The sequence below is a fragment of the Dermacentor andersoni genome, chromosome 1 (genome assembly GCF_023375885.2).
Source record: "Dermacentor andersoni chromosome 1, qqDerAnde1_hic_scaffold, whole genome shotgun sequence".
In the NCBI taxonomy this organism is placed as follows: Eukaryota; Metazoa; Arthropoda; class Arachnida; order Ixodida; family Ixodidae; genus Dermacentor; species Dermacentor andersoni.
In genome coordinates this window covers 256,520,370-256,538,468 of record NC_092814.1, presented here as the reverse complement: position 1 = coordinate 256,538,468, position 18,099 = coordinate 256,520,370, and positions in this window count along the sequence as shown.

Here is an 18,099-nt window from a genome sequence, read left to right as displayed (position 1 = left end):
GGAAGTCACGTGCTGTTTTTCGCAAAGGACCACTGGGACTGGTGTCCCAAAGGTCAGCGTTGCCATAGCAACTACGCTCCTGGAGCTCTCGCTGCTGCTCTAGACCTCTGAAAAGAGAGGTTTTTTTCGGGCCGTGTCTTTCTCGCACCAGATTCTGTTCGTGAGACTTTGGGGCGTAGTGTGTAAGCTTGAAAGTTGTGTTTTGGGTCTGGAAGTGTGAGTTGTCAGTCAGCAACAAACACACTCAAGTAATCATGGCGTTTGTCTTCGTCGTCGTCTTCAACATGTCACGGAAAAGCACAGGAGCGCGTCTGCTTCACTAAAACTGCTACAGAAGTCTCGTTGGCTCTGTTTTCGCGCGCGACGGCAGCACACACTTCTGACGGCTCATAGCTACGCAAGTTCGAAGCTCGCGCCTTTCTACTCCGGCGAGCTGATTGGAGGAGCAATAGGAGATGGCACACCAACATGGCTGCATTTCCGGCTTCAAAAACGTGACGTTAAGACCTCTCTTATTTTGCTTCTTTCCTCCATGATCACTACCAATGGCCAATGAGGATAGTTTGAGCCCTGATCCTTCGTGATCAGTGTGGCAAGATGGGCTTGTTGTTAGTTCTTGGCGAGAGGGATTATAGGGTTGTTGTTCGTGCCGCACATATCTTCGTGTGTCCATGCTCCTGCGTACCTTATACCTACAGACAGTCGTAACCCCTCGTTCAAGACAGTAGCCAGCAGAGCCCTGACCTCTTGTGACTGATCATTTGAGGCAGCAGCCAGCATCTGCAAAGTGGGTTGAGGAGGCAGATAACTTTCACAAATTCACTTGTGGTGTCAGAATTGAAGTATAAGATGTTAAGATGCTTAGACCACATCGGCATGCCAAACTCGCGGAGCCTTGTCAATCTTGCGCGGGTTCGCGGTATCATCGAGTTCCGCATATCGTCTATCTCGAGCCATCCCGCACAAGAAAGCCATTTACCACAATCTACACCCTGAGTTTACTATTGCCAGCACGCACTCAGATGAGCTACTGCTGCTTGTGAAGACGTGCTCGGCTCTCCTAGGATGAAGTATTTCTATACGCCGAGCGGGTAGTGTGAAAACATGGCTCCTTGCCACTGCAGTCAGAGGCAGTGAAGAAGACGGTGATGATGATGCGGATGTCTCAAGGAGGGCAGAAGAGAATCCAATCAATCACAACACCAAGGAATAGGAGAATGAGGGGGATACAAGCCTGCTACACTGAATGCGTTTACTCCTGCCCCACGTTTCTTCGCCAATATTCTGCAGTGGGTCCGTGCCATAATTGAGTATCAGCATCTAGTCCACAGATTGAGATATCTACCATGTGCACAATCCGAAAGCCTTCAAACCCTATTTACAGGTAGGGGTGCACCTGCAATGGCAGCTCCTTCTTTTGAAACAATCATCCAGCCCGACTTCTGGCCACAGACCGTTAGGTATGGCGTTAGGCATAGATACATTGATATATAATATTTCTACGATTGTACGCAATAATTGCGAGCTTCCGTGAAAATTAAACGCTTTGTGGCTATTTATCCGGGTGCCTAGCTACGCATATATGTCGCAAATTAGTAAAGTCGGCTCGTTCATGTAGAACAAATTCTGACTTTTCAGTTATGCCGGCGTATTATCCGCGCTGAAGAGATACTTTGTCCGTGCCACGCTGCAGTTTCGGTCCAAACAGCGTATTTGAAAAGCCCATATTAAACAAAATCGTAAAGGCTATGGCTCTGAAACACCCAAAATTGTTCTGTTTTTTCCTCGTTGGAAGAAAGCTGCGAACAGAAAAGTATAAAGGAGACGGAATTGGCACAATGCAAGAAGATAATAATAATTACGTATCTCAGTCAGTCTTCTAGCGTCCAGGCTCCACGGAAACTGTGGCATCCGTTTGCTTCAGCTATATTATACACTGCGTGCCGCTGACTGAAGCCGGCCGAACAGTTGCACGTGACTCGCAAAAAATAATACAGGTTGCTTACTAATTAGGGCACTCTTGATCCTCTGTTTCCCGCCGTTCCGGCCACAGTCAGAAACACAGGGGGGAAGACAAGGCTGCCACAGTAAAATTTCCTCGTCTTCTTCGAATTCGTGTTGCGAGAGGAGGAAAAAGGAAGAAATGTCCAGCTTATGTTCATCATCAGTCACAGCGCTGCGACAAACGCTTAAAAGAAAGGCAGTCGCCATCAGCCACGCAGACAGCGGGGCTCAATGCCGGCTCGCACGCAGCGAAGCAGCGGCCCGCTTTCGACGGCATCTGCATTATATGCGTGCTATGACCGAACAGGCTCGATACAGATCTCGGCTAGCAGCAACGTAGCAAACGGTGCCGAGCCAACTCGCGCAGAATCGGCCCTGCGCCCAATGCGCGTGAGGGCCGCCTCGTTCCCTTCTAACCAAATTCAGCTCTGCCGCTAGCGCTGCGCGTTCACTTCCGGAAAGGAAGGATTTAGCTTCCGGAGGTCGCATCGACGGAACTGTGCCTCTTGCTTTAATCGTGCCACCTGCCACTGTTGCTGCCGTAATTGCGGCGCCTGTCTTCCTTGGCTTGATTCACTTTCGTTATATAGCCACGGTTCTGACTGCACAGTGCAAGCTGAAACAGCGACAACAGCGATAACGACAAGAACAACAAAATTGAAGCCCTCGTCCTCGGTTGTACGCGGAACCGAAACGATGGGCGCGTATATAGACGGGTTTTTCGGGGGCCTATCTGCTGCGATACGGCAATGTTTATGCCGGCAGCCTTTGGGAAGGCTGCGGACACAGGAGAGGATATCTCAGTTATGCGGAACGGAACCACCGTTGATCGAGACGAGAAAAGCAGACCGCGCGTCGCTACAAAATCAAACAAACTGATGGCTTTCTCTTTCAGGCGTTACTAGCGCGTGTATAGCGTTTGTAAGTGGGCCATGCTCGTTACCTGTCGAGCTAGTCGTTTCAAAAGTCGGCAAAACTTTTTGGCAGTACGTTCGCGTGCAATTGCCAGAAATACGTCGCGACGGTCAGAAAGAGTATGTGCTCGAGGAAACTTTCCTGGAGTACTGCGATACACAGAGAACACTGCGGTCACTGACATGCCTGGTTTCACTAAATTGATATCAGGAGAGCATCGATGTTGATTAGCTCACTATTATTAGTTAGAATATAAACACAGCGCATTTGCAAACGGAGGAATGCGGTTAGTATCCTCCGTGGTGGCCCTACGGCTAAGGAGCTCTAATACTCAGCACAAGGACACAGTTTCAGGAATCCGTAGCGGAGTCGACCGCGTTCCTGTGGAAGTAGAGTGCGAATAGCGCCCATGTACTTAAAGCCCGATGCACGTTAAAAGCCACCAGACGGTGCTTCTCCTGAGCCCCCCAAAACATCGTTTCTCACAGCGTGGGTGTGTATTTGAATGAAAGAGTATGAGAAATTAACCAATCAGTGCATCTCTGAATGGACATCGAAATTTAATGAGAACATAAACACAATGCACAGAGAATAAAATTAGGCCGTTCGAAAAGTGGTGAACGTGCATAGTCCGTATTCTCCAGCCTTCTTTTCTACTAACAAGAAGTCAGTGCCCTTGCACTCTGTGAAGAAGGATGACCAGCGAAGCTGTGTATGTGGGCCCTTTAATACCTGCTTCACCTCCGCCGCGGGTCGGCCCGGCACTTCACTGTCTTCGGGATCGGCCCGCATAGGGGGAGTGCTTAACGCCTGCTTCACCCCCGCCGCAAGTCGGCCCGGCATTGCACTATTTTCGGGATAGGCCCACGTATGGGAAGTGCTTAACGCCTGCGTCATCTCCGCCGCGGGTCGGCCCGTCATTGCGCTATCTTCGGGATCGATCCACATATGGGGAGTTTTTTGTCTGTTCACGGACACGATTCTGGGGGAACTAGCCCTTAATAGCTTCGCTGTAATATCGGGCCCTTCAGGTCCCCTTATTCTCGTTCATTGCACAGCGAGGGTCTCGACTACGGCAGATTCGATGCCTTCAGGTAGAACACGGTGGTCTATTGACCGGCTGCCTGCTCCTAGAAGTTCACGTACTACGTTACACCTGCGGTCAAAAGGTGGTTCCACATCCGCGCCGCCATGGTCATGAGTGGCGCTGCCTAACAATCCCTGGGTTAGACATTGTCATCATAATAATCATAATCAGCCTGGTTACGCCCACTGCAGGGCAAAGGCCTCTCCCATACTTCTCCAACAACCCCGGTCATGTACTAATTGTGTCCACGTCGTTCCTGCAAACTTCCTAATCTCATCCGCCCACCTAACTTTCTGCCGCCCCCTGCTACGCTTCCCTTCCCTTGGAATCCATTCCGTAACCCTTAATGACCATCGGTTATCTTCCCTCCTCATTACATGTCCTGCCCATGCCCATTTCTTTTTCTTGATTTCAACTAAGATGTCATTACCTCTCGCGTTCGTTCCCTCACCCAATCTGCTCTTTTCTTATCCCTTAACGTTACACCCATCATTCTTCTTTCTATAGCTCGTTGCGTCGTCCTCAATTTAAGTAGAACCCTTTTCGTAAGCCTCCAGGTTTCTGCCCCGTAGGTGAGTACTGGTAAGACACATCTATTATACACTTTTCTCTTGAGGGATAATGGCAACCTGCTGTTCACGATCTGAGAATGCCTGCCAAACGCACCCCAGACCATTCTTATTTTTCTGATTATTTCCGTCTCATGATCCGGATCCGCCGACACTACCTGCCCTAAGTGGATGTATTCCCTTACCACTTCCAGTGCCTCGCTACCTATTGTAAATTGCTGTTCTCTTCCGAGACTGTTAAACATTACTTTAGTTTTCTGCAGATAAATTTCTAGACCCACTCTTCTTTTGCCTCTCCAGGTCAGTGAGCATGCATTGCAATTGGTCCCCTGAGTTACTAAGCAAGGCAATATGATCAGCGAATCGCAACCTCCTAGACCTTGTACACATAGACAAATACCCAAGAATGTGGACGCGGTAACAGCCGTCGCCGTAGCTCATGCGTAGAGCAACACACGCGTAACGCGCATGATCTGTTTGGCTCCCACAGGCGGCAAGTTGTTTTTACGTGCACTTGCATTTCCCCTTAGCTTAACATTTCTTAACACTTCAATTAAAACTACAAATAACTTTTTATCTGAGCTCCTACTGATCGAACCAAAATACCAAAGAGAATCGCAAGCATCTGACCAACAAAGAATTGCCTTAGAAATCAAACGTATACCCGTACCCCAGGTTTCATGCCTAAGGGCACTGGGATTGTACATACAACGTGACCAAAAAAACACCACAACAATCCAACGCTCAAAGACATACACGGCACAGGTGGGCCGGCTTATTTTGAGAATTGCTATCAGACACACTGGCATGAAAGAAAGCAATATCATAAGACTAGTACAAGCCTTTATCATCTCCTGTATAGCGTATAGTGCGCCACGCTTAAATTTCACGCATACTGAGAAACACATGATTGACATAATGATAAGGAAACCATTAAAACAAGCATTACGCCTTCCTCCAAGCACAGAAAATGAAAAGCTATTATGCCTAGGATTACACAATACACTGGACGAAATTATAGAAGCACTGAGAGCACCACACTATGAACGCCTCGCACACATGAGGACTGGATTGACAATACTAAACAAGCTGGCAATAAAATACCAGACGCGAATTGAAGAAAGGAGAGTTATTCCACCGGACATAAGGAACACCTTCATAATCCCCCCCACCCCAACGAACGTGCACCCAAACCATAACGCAGAGCGACGGAAAGCAAGAGGTCAAAGATTCAACAAAGTTCTCAAAGATGCTGAACATGTGGCTTATGTTGATGGTCCGAAGTATCCGTCACAACTAGCCATGACTCTGGCAGTTGTTACGGGTACAAAAATGGATATCACAATAACTAGCTCCATACTTACCAAACACCCAGAAGTAGGGGAAGAGGCTGCAATAGCTTTAGCATACGCACCAAGCACTGCATCTTGCATCGTCACCGACTCCAAAGCAGCCATAATTAGTTACTCCAAGGGACTTATATCACCTCAAGCATACCGAGTTCTCATTGGAACACATCCTACCCGCAAGAGAACTGTTCGACTCGTCTGGACGCCAAGCCAAGCAGGGGTAATTGGGAACAACGCTGCGCACGACGCTGCCCGAGCAAGTATCAACCGGGAGAGTCACTTGCGTCGTCCATCTCTCTCTGGACAACAAACCCCCGAAGAGACCCAAACAAAACTACGGCCCCCAGAACCAGAAACTAACCAGAAGATAACAGCTTCCCAATACGAATAAATGATTACTTGCGGAGAAATCCTCGAATACTACCGAAATGCTCGCTCTAAATACCCTCCTCTTAACAAATCATTAAACACCAAGGAACTACATGGTGACTTCTACAAACAAGCACCTTCTCTGCGCCACTGTTCGTGCACCGAATCCACCCAGAAGCATACTCATCACACTGTAAGAGATGCACCACGTGGAGACCTTCATCACATTATATGGGCATGCCCATCAGCTCCAGACAATATCAGACACAGCATAAACCACAATGCTAAAATAAAAACCCCTGAGAAGTGGGAGGCTATACTGCTCAGTGAATGCCCAGAAGACGAGCGCTGGGCATTCTGGGCTGTCCGGCTGGCAGAGGACGCCGCTACGGTTCAAGGCTTGGCCTGCGTCTGACGGAGAGGGGAGCTAGCCTCCCAGCCTCTCCGTTCCCCTTTCGAACCCAGCAGGGGCTTTTCAATAAAGATGTCTTATCTCTCTCTCTCCCCTATGCTTTCCTTGGCTTTATTGTCTTATCATATGGTTATGGCTAACGAAAATCGCCCCCCCCCCTCCGGTTTCCATTCGCGTAATGCAATTTCTAAAAAAAATATATTAAATACGGTCACTGAAGAAATATAAACAACGCACGCCTGTCAATATGCAATTTAACTTGCCCTACTAGACTTTGCTTATCCGTTCTTACTTAGTGTATAGCATGTTTGCATTATCTGCACAAAAGTGCAATGCCATTGATTTTCGGCATGCCGCTGTCGTCATCATCGTTGTTGCTGCTGTGGTTGTCATTTTGTTGTAAACGAGCCCAGCCTCATATAGACGTATTGTGAAAGCGCGTAATTTTGTGAGTAATATGGAAGCGGCATTACCCGCCGCGGTTCCTCACTGGCTATGGTGTTGGGCTGCTGCGCACGAGGTCGCGCGGGATCGAATCCCGGCCACGGCGGCCGCATTTCGATGGGGGCGAAATGCGAAAACAGCCGTGTACTTAGATTTAGGTGCACGTTAAAGAATCCCAGGTCGTAGAAATTTCCGGAGTCCTCCACTACGGCGTGCTTCATAATCAGAAGGTTGTTTTGGCACGTAAAACCCCATAATTTAATTAATTAACTTAATTAGTATTGAAGCGGTATTGGTCGCCCTCTCCTAATTTTAGGATTCGTATTATTGCCATAAAGAGACACTAAAGGCGAATACTAAGTCCACGTGTACTATTTAGATACCATTCCAGAAACCTCACAGCGCTCGTTTCGTGCCAAGAAAAGACTTAGTTCAAGAGAAGATCGCGTCTGAAGGGTCCGCATGCCTCTAGCGCAATTCAAGTCGCCCGCCCCGATGTGGAGAGTGGTGTCGTTACATACGCTAACACCACCCTTTACTGCCGTCGGTGAGTAAAACAGCGCCTGACCGATGGCTCTATTTTTTTTTTTTTTTGCGCAAAACGCAAACGTGCGGCCACGGAGAATCCGAGCCAAGACAGAGCGTTGGATTCGCCGTTGCATCTGCTCTTGGTCAAGTGCCGTGGATCGTTAGGGCATCCCGGAACAACAAATGGACGTGGCATTCTGTGCTACTTGCAGTTTCTGTGTTTTCGCGAGTCAGCAAAATCAGCGCAGTACTACGAATAACGAAGCTACTGAAACGCGAAAGCGGGGGCGGCGCAGAGTCGTGAAAAACGAAACATTTTGACCGACCGCGTCGTTGTCAAGGATAGTGTCAGTTCTTTTTGATAAACATCGAATAGAACTGGACCAGTGGCACATTCTGTCGTGTTATAATGCAATACAGTTATTGTATTGCGAGTGTTTGAGTACTAGTGACAGAACTATACGAGGAGTGCCTACGTCATCGGAATAGTACCTGAATATCGCGGGGAAGCCTCAAATCGTGGTCTGCATTTACCTCAAATTCTCGCTTAGAAGAGCTCTGTTTGCGACAATATTGACGTCTTAGATGTTCTCGAGCATTAATCTATCACTTTATCTAGAATTAATAGTTACATTTAGCATCCCTTGAAAATATGGGGTGGCCCTTTCTGACGAGTTCCCACACGACACATTTAAGTCGAGTATATGTGAAGGCGGTCTAGCATATGTGGAAAAAAGTAAATACCCTCAATAAAATGTGCATAATGAAGGCACGATCGAAGGAGTGAGTTTGAAAATAGCAGACATTTTTTTGACGATGGGAGATGTGACTAAAGTAAAACGTACAACGAGCACATCAGAAAAGGAACGTCGATCGCCGCGCACATCGGCTGCTCGCTCGGCCTGCCTGGTTCTTCGACGGATCCTCGTCATGCGACTCTGCGAACCGTTTCACTGGAGAGGCCCCTTCCTCGTGTCTTTGCGTACCCTCTCGGGGAGCGGCTGGATATCGGGCGGTGATTGACTCAAGAAGTGCCCAGAGCTTACTGGTGCTCTGGGCCTCTCGCTGTTATGCATTCTTTTTTTACGTTCTTGCCATTTTCGTGAGAGTCATTTCATCAAGGATGAGCAAGATGATGTTCCCACGACCACCTGAACAAGGTCAGTCGTCTACTTCATCGCTCATTTTTGGACGACGTGCCTTCGGAAGCTCGGACCAGCTCGATTCCTGGGAGAGCTCAACGCCAGAAGCCATGGACTCTGACAGCGAGTACACCGTGGTCATGGGCCGCCGTATGAAGAAGATGCGCCGTATGTCGACTGAGGCGACTTCATGGCATCAGAGTGAGCAAGAATCCTTCATGGTTTCCTACGTGCCGCTCTCGACGTCATACAGCATGAACTCCCTCAGCAGGCAGTTTCTAACCGAATATTTTGAAAGTGTGGCCCCTGGGCAAATTAACGAGATCAGGATCAACGCTCGGAAGAACATCCTGACAATAGATGTCAAAAATTCCGCAATACTTGAGAAGTTAAAGACCATTCCACAGTTAAGCGCAATCCCCGTCCGCTCCTTTATTACTTACGGGAAGGAGACAACAACTGGAGTGATTTCCGACGTGGAGCTTGAAATCAAGCATGCGGACCTCAAGAGTCTTTTGAGGTCATCGGTGCGCATTATTGAGATTCACCGCTTGGGGCACTCCCGATGTATCAATTTAACGTTTGCTTCTTCGACATTACCAGTCAAAGTGGGCTACGTTATACACCGAGTACGACCATTCGTTCCGAGGCCTATTCAGTGCCGGAAATGTCACAAGATAGGACACGTGAGCGCTGTTTGTAGAAGCAAAGCCACCTGCTCGCGTTGCGGCGGAGAGCATGATACCACCGACTGTGAGGCGTCCTCATTTAAATGTCCCAACTGTACTGGCTCTCACGAAGCGACTTCGAAGGAATGCCCGAAGATGAAACAGGAGGTTCGTATTCTTCGAAAAATGGCAACAGACCACTCTTCACGTAAAGAGGCTGCTCAATCTGTTCGCCAAAGTGACCAACGCTCGCGACAGAAGCATCACAAAACCATTTCAGGAGATCTACCTAGCGTGGCACAGGTACCACGACCACCTCTGCCTGCGCGTGCATCGAGTACGGTAACGGCGTCTACTGATAATTCAAGGTCGACGAGAGCACGCGGCAAACATTCACCTCCACCGGCTGATACAGACACGGAATGGCCTTTGCTGCCCTCTAGGCCCACGGCCATGCCAGCGGGCACTAGCGATCCTCTGCGCCATGAAGCCAAGAACTATAGGGCCAATGAAACCGGTGACACTACGGGCAAGCAAGGAGATGAACACAATGAGAAGGAGAGTGTACAAAAAATGCTGAAGCACCTAGTAGAATCAATGCGCGTGATTCTCGGTGGTCTCGAGACTCCGGCCGCTAAAAGTGCCCTACAAGTGCTCGCCGTGCTAGAGCCACTTATCGCAGCTCTTTATATGCTATAAAGAGTTTGTTTGGCGCTTGTGCTGTTCACGCAGGGGAGGCCCACACCAGCTTCGTCCTAACGCCTCTATTTTTAAGTTCAAATCGGTGACTACAGACTTGAGGCGAAACCTGATTGTGGCTTCACGGATGACATTTGTGAATGTTTATCATCAGAGTGTTGAACTTGCTTTCATCTTTGCGCATCCCTCTTGCTATGGCATCATCATCCCTCATCACATCTTTATGTCCCCGTTCCCCCTCCCCCTGTGCAGAGTAGCAGGCTAGAGCACCTTAGCTCAGGCCGACCTCTCTGCCTTCTTTCAATTAAATTATCTCTCTCTGACTCAGGAAAACCAGACTGATGTCTGTTTCTCCCGGCCAGGCAAGCACTGCCTGGTCGGCTTCCTTGCACCTCATGATTATCCCAATGAACTTCTCTTGCGCTGTGGACTGACCAACGTTCCTGTGGCCCTGGTACCGTCCAATGGGGAATCGCTTCGAATGAAAAACCCCGGATTCATTCAGGAAGAACTTCAGAAGGCGAGACCCCACTACCAAATGATCACTGAAGTACGGCAGTTTGGTCGCGGTGGCATTCTCTGCTGTTCGCCAGACCAGGCCTGTATCACTGAACTTCTCAAATGTACAGCGTTTGCCTCACATCCGGTGAGCTCCCTCATTCCTGCTCACTTAGCTTGTGTTAAAGGACTAGTTCGTGGGGTCGACTCGAGCCTTTCCCCTTCAGAAATTTTAGACATGTTTTCTGTCGCCGGAGCTGTGTCTGTATTTCGTTGCTCTCGCTTATTTGAGAACAAGAAGGTACCCACAGAATCAGTCATTGTTACCTTCGCTGGAAGAACTCGTCCGACAGAGATCAAGGGGTGGCCACTCATTTACCGGGTTGAATTGCTATCTCCTCGACCCCTTCAGTGTATTAGGCGTTGGCGCCACGGGCATGGCATTAAGGAATGCCGATCAGTTCCTCGGTGGCGCCAATGTGGAGAAAATCACAAATTAAAAGATTATTCATCAGAGGAAGAAAGGTGTTCTCTCTGCAGTGGTTCTCACTCAGCTGACCATACTAACTGCTCGGCGAAAGCACGGGAATTACAAATTTTAGAAATAATTGAAAAAGAAAGAGATGCTCAAGATGGGAAGCCCGTTATATCATTGCGGAGTGATCTCACGGGTATGCCGGGGCAGTAAATGGACTATCTCATGCAGTTGACTCTTCGCTTCCTGATGTCATAGCTTCGGAAGTAGAGAGGGCAACGCAGGAGGCAATACAAAATCTATTTGTGAGCCTATCGGAGTCATTAGCACAAATGGTTGCCACCCAAATGACTCAACTCCTTCAGGTGGTTGCCCGCCCAACCACGGCATCTAAACTTCCAGTGCCTTCAAATGCGAATGACGTAGAAACATCCAACTCACGCCCATCTAAACTTCGGCCTAACGAGACCTCTCCTGTGTATCATGCACAACAGGAATCAGATTTGAGCTCAAATTGCGGCTCGCAAGAAACGCACATGGAGTTTGACGACCGTGCTCTTAAACGCCGCGCATCTCCTGTCGCGCAGGGATCTACTATGACACGTATCAGGAAGACTAAAAAGTGCCAGGAGAATATTTCTAAAAAAGATTTTTTTTAAGGATAGCATCCTCGACAAGGCAGTTTCTGCTGCCGGTCTTAGTACAACATAGGTATACGCTGAAAGTATTACAGTTGGATTGTCGTTCAATTTATTCCTCTGCTATTGACTTATATTACCTCTGTATCCAACACTTACCTGATATCATTGCATTGCAAGAAACCTGGTTATCAGCGGAAAAGGCATTTCATCTAAAAATTACCGTACATTTCACTTGGACCGTCCCTCTCGTGGTGGAGGCTTAGCTATCTTTGCCTCTTCGAAAATTGCGCACCAGGCTAAAATGGCTCACCAGCTTGACTTTAGAAGGCGAAATTCTAGCTATAGACATTTCTATTCCAGGCCTCATTCCACTCACTTTAGTTAATGTTTATTTCCCCGGAGGCGTTCCGAATACTAGTGTCCTAGATACAGCAATTACGTCCCGCTGAAAAGAAATCATGTTTGCCGGACACTTTCTCTCCCACCATACTTCTTGGGGGTACAAGACCGATTCGAGTGGTAACCGTTTGTGGAATTGGGCTACTAACAATAATTTACCATGCGTTTACGCACGAACACCCGCATTTATTTGTAGTAAGTCACTTTCCGCAATATATCTCACCTTCGCTAGTACTAATTTGTCTATCTCCACTTGGTCTGCTATAAACTCGGGCACAAGCAGTGACCACCTCCCTATTCTTTTTCAGATATTATGCCCATTGACTCAAATTACTACGCATTCAAGCACTTTTGTTAATTTCAGCACATTCAAAAAGGTCTTACGCATGACTTTATCGAATCAGCAATTGGGTAATGATGAAGAAAAAGCCACAAATTTATTGTCTGTATTCCGCAAAAAAAAATCTCAATTCACTGTGCACTCCACTGAAAGCGGGTCTTCTAACTCTTGGTGGAACGCAGAGTGCTCACGCCATTACAGGATAAGAAAAGCAGCGTTGCAAAAACTACTTCATAGCCAGTGTTCTAGTAATTGGAGAGACTATAAGTTTGCGGCAGCAACATTTAAAAGAACAGTTTCATATTCTAAAGACAACTTTGATTGTGAGCACTTCGAATTTCTTTCAAAGGCCACGAACAAAAAAAAAAAACACTTTTTCCATTTCTGATAAATAAAAAGGTCCTTCCGGCACAAATAAACGTCGACTCTGTGGTGCCAACACCCTGCGAATTGGCCAAATGAGTGGAAGATACTGCTAAAGGTCTAGAATGTCGCTTTAAGTCGATTTTTCCCAATCACGCTACGCCGCCTACTCATGGTGAAGACTTCGAAGAAGTTATAATTCTGGAGCTGGAAAATGTACTAAGCCAGCTGCCTAATTCAGCGCCAGGCCCCGATGACATTACTACGGCAATAATAAAAAAAAAAAACTTTATTGAAGATATCATCACATGCATTACTTACCATGGTAAATCATCCTATAAAAATTCGTGGATTCCCCCGGAATGGAGACTTGTAAAAGTTATCCCAATAATAAAAAACCAAGGTGCCGGTTACGAATTAGATATCATTAGGCCGATATCTCTTACATCTAACCTAGTAAAACTCGTCGAAAGAATCTTACACGACCGCATAGATAATTGGCTGATACAGAACATGATTTGGAGCCCATGCCAAATTGGCTTCAGACGTGGGTGCTCGATTTGGTGTGCCCATGTCGACCTAGAAAGTCGTATTCAACTAGCTCGATGTCAGAAAATATATGCAGCTTTAGTCACTTTGGATATCACTAAGGCGTATGACAGCGTAGAACATGTAAGCCTAATAAAGGCGATTCGGAATGCTGGTCTGCCAAAATATTTTGTCGCGCGGGTTTATGAATTTTCAACCGGCAGGGAATTTTACTGCTCTCTACGCGCATTGTCTTCATCAACTTATCAACAGTCAAGAGGTCTACCACAGGGATCAGTCCTGTCGACATTGCTGTTTAATGTTTTACTAAGTACTGTACCTTTGCAACAGGATGTGAATGTGTACTTATGCGCCGACGACATTGCATATTTTGCTGCATCGGTAGACTTACATGCTTTGTATCAAACTCCACAGTCTTATATAAACCGCCTATAAATGTGGCTTGATGGAATTAACCTCTCTCTTAATATAAGGAAAAAGCACCATCCTAGTTTTCTCTCAAAGCGTTCGTGTGCAAATTTGGGTTCTTTATCGACAAGACAGTATCCCACGCTCACTTATATATTTTGGTGTGATGTACACTGAAAAGCTTAATTGGAGTCCACAGGTAGAGCATATTACCTCAAAGGGAGCACGCGCAGTAGGAACGCTGCGTAGACTCAGCAGCGATCGATCAGGGTTTCGTCGGCATGTTCTCATTACGATCTATTGCATGTATGTTCACCCGATAATAGAGTTTGGCTGCGTTTTCTTTTCTGGCGGACCTGCATACAAAATTCGGCCTCTAATTCTATTAGAACGAGAGACGTTATAAGTTTGTCTTGGGCTTCCTAAATTTGTCGCTAACGATATCTTATATCAAGAAGCACACCTGCCTTCTCTTCTCATGCGATTTCATATCCTAACAGTACAAACTTTTCTAAAGATATATGCATCACCACAGAGGAGATCACAATACGTTTTCGTTAATGAACCGGCCTCATTTTGGAACTATCAGTGGTATCGCTGAGATGCAAGATCGCGACACACACACACACACACACACACACACACACACACACACACACACACACACACACACACACACACACACACACACACACACACACACACACACACACACACACACACACACACACACACACACACACACACACACACACACACACGCACAAAAAAAAGGTTAGTGCAGAGACGCAACCCGATAGAGACGCGGAAAAGGAAGCGTAACTTGATTGTTATCACATACGAATAGTAAAACCAGAAGGGGAAACGTTTTACGATGAGACGACAAGCAGTCGTTCTACTTTCTGAAGATGCGTCGGGTTATTCAGAAACAGAGTTGAAGGCAAAGTGTACAAGTGGAGACAACACTAATTTGCGCCGTATGAGGAATATTCGTTCGTATCTGTAAATGACAACATAGAGTTAAATGTCCCGAGTGGCTGACTTCCTGTGTGTACCAGAGTTGTTCGCGCTTCTCGCTGTCTTGTGTTCGCTCTTGCGTTCTCATGTGAACGAACGGCAGAATTATGGCTTTCGACGTCACGTAGCACTGTGGGCGGCATAAGTCAAAGACAAGCCGCCAGAGAAACGGCTGACCCAGTGCGTATAGCTTTCCAACTCCGCATCAGCAACGGTGAACGGTTTCCGACCATATACGTATACTTGACGCGCTCAGTCCGTCTGCTCATAGTTGTTCAAGGCATTTCAGATGCCTCGTAAGTGTGCATATCTAAAATATATCGAATCAATTCTGCAGTGCATTCTTAAGCCAGCGCAGGACATACTCACAAAAACCTCTTACGCTAGAATTGTTCGTAAGAGCCAATACTGATGCTGGACATATCATTAACGAAGCCGGCCAGCCAACGGCAAAGAACAAATGGAACAAATACGAATTGCAGGCTTCGTAAACTCGGCTCTAGAGGCCGGATTGAAAAGCCCGCCGTCCGCGTGCGTGTGTGTAGGCTTCACCAGATACCCAGTAAATTGTGCGAAAGCGCCGATAAATGTGAAACGGGGAACATATTTAACGATGTATTAAGCATGAAGTGCTTTTGGTTCCCGTTGTCGGTGATCTTCCAAGTGACCTTGAGCAAAAAGCCAGATATTATTTATTTATTTATTTATTTATTTATTTATTTATTTATTTTGGAATACTGTCAATCCCATGAACAGGATCATTAAAGGAGTGCGTGTTTAGTACAAGTAGCACACTGGCACAATTATTGTACTCGCTTTATAAAGAAAAAATAAAATTAAAAAAAAAACGCTGTAAAATTAACGGCACACAAGAAGTTTGTCGCTTTGGCGGGAGCACAGGCAGTGTACATTTCTCAATTTCCTCTACAAACTTTTGTAGTGTTGGCTGCTCTACATGAAATTGGTCATGGGCGTTCCATTCCCTGATTACTTGAGGGAAAAAAGAAAAAGGAAACGTATTGTTAATACATAAATATCCTTTGTACATTGAGGCGTGCTTCTGGCGCACTTTCACTTGTTCTGTATGTTAACGAAAGCTAAGGCGTTAGTTTTGAAGTGACCATTCAGCAATTGATAAGAAAAGCTTCGGGCGACATGTAGCTTCGCTCTGTCGAGCAGTGTAGCTAGCCTTGCACGTTGTAGAAGCTCAGTAGGTGAAATCGGTTCGCTTGTAGCGGTTAAAGGTGAACCTTACCGTCTTGCGTTGTACGCTATCAAGTGCAGAAATGCTTGTGTTTGTGAACGGAAACCACACTATGTTCGGATATTCTAGGATTGGTCTGACAAACGTGACGTATGACAAGTGCTTGCTTTCTCGAGTTGCATTGCGGAGGGTTCGTTTAAGGAAAAATAACTAATCGATTGCCTTTTATGACACGTGTTGCACTTGGCTGAGGTCAGATGTTATTGAAACCCCTAAGTATTTGTACTGAGTTACTTCCCGAAGGGTTACGCCGTTAAATGAGTATGGGAATGAAAGTTTACATTTCTTTTTTGTTATACTCATTGTTACCGTTTTTACAGTATTAACTACCATCTGCCAGTCTCGACACCAGTGGGCTACTTTGTTCAAAGTATTATTGAAGGCCACTTGATCGTTACGGTTTTTAATTTCACTGTAGAGCATACGATCGTCCGCGAATAACCGAATTTTAACATCAACGGTATCTACAATATCGTCTATGAACAACAGAAACAAGAGTGGACCCAAAACAGATCCCCGCGGGACGCCCGAAAGAACCTTAACAGTGTCAGAGCAATGTCCATTGTATTATACGAACTGGTAGCAATCTGAAAGCTAATTTTTAATCCAGTCCACTATTGGGCCATTTCCGAGTTTATTTGTAAGTTTAGAGATGAGTTTAGCATGTAACGTACGGTCAAAGGCCTTTGAGAAGTCTAAAAAAATTTCATAAATTTGCGAGTGGTTATTAATGGCCAGCGCAAAGTCATGTTGCCTCGACAAGTTGGGCGACTGTAGATAACCCGATTCTGAATCCATGCTGAGAAAGGGAGATCATATCCACATATTTTGTTATTAATTTTAAGGTAATGCGCCCAAGAATTTTACAACTAGTACAAGTGAGAGAAATTAGTCTGTAGTTTGACGGGGCCGAAATGTCACCGGACTTGTGCACCGGTATTATCTTGACAATTTTCCACTCTTCAGGAAGCCGGCAATTGCGAATTGATTTCATGAACATGAGATGATGGTATCTGCCAGCCGGTTCAGAATAGTGTTTTAAGAAACTGTTCGGTATTGCGTCCGGGCCACTACTTTTCATCACGATTTAAGAGCAGTGAAAGAATGCTAGATGAGATGATTTCTAAAAACAGTCGTATTTTATCTTGGTCCCTGTAATCAGGGCGCGCCCGGATCATCACACTGCTGTCAGCGCTAAAAACTGTGTGGAAGTAAGAATTCAAAAGATTTGCCTTTATCTTCCCTTCCGCGGCTGGCAAAGTGGTTTGGGTTGCGCGTTTAGTGCGCAGGTAGCGCCAAAATTTATCAGGCGAGTTTTTGATGAAGCTGTGTAATGTAATCCGGGCGCTCAAACGAGAACATCGAGGCAAGTTGCGAGAACAAAACGAGATCATCCGGGCAACCAATCAAAACTTACGAAAATGCGGTCTCTGGCCCCCAATCCTTTGTACAGGACCGTACTACATACGCTAGTTCCTGCCCAAACAAGTTATAAAAAAATATTGCTTCCGGGTTCTTCCTAATGTTCATTCACAACATCACTCAAGTTGTAACTACTAGTACGCTAAAGCGTTATTTGTCATTTGCAATAGCGACGTTCAAAAGGCAGATACGGGGCACCATACACTTCATTGTCATCTTTAGGCACTGAGACAAGGTTGCCTGCCTGTGCTCTTTTGAACGCCAGTGGTCCGTGAGTTCCGCAGCGCAGGTTTTGCGTCGCCTCCAGAGATGGCGCCACGCTGCGTGGCGCCTCCTCCAGGCGATTTTCTTCTAGCTGGATATTACGCTCTGTCTCCCTGGCGTCTTTCGCTGCCTGTCGTGCCGCCTTCAGCCTGTTTTCTTCTTCTAGCTGGGCAGCGTCCATATGGACCAGTGCACAGTATGGTTCGCTGCAGTGGGGTGGAGTGGGGTGGGGTGCGGTGTGGTGTGGTGGGGTGTGCCGTTGCGAACATGCAC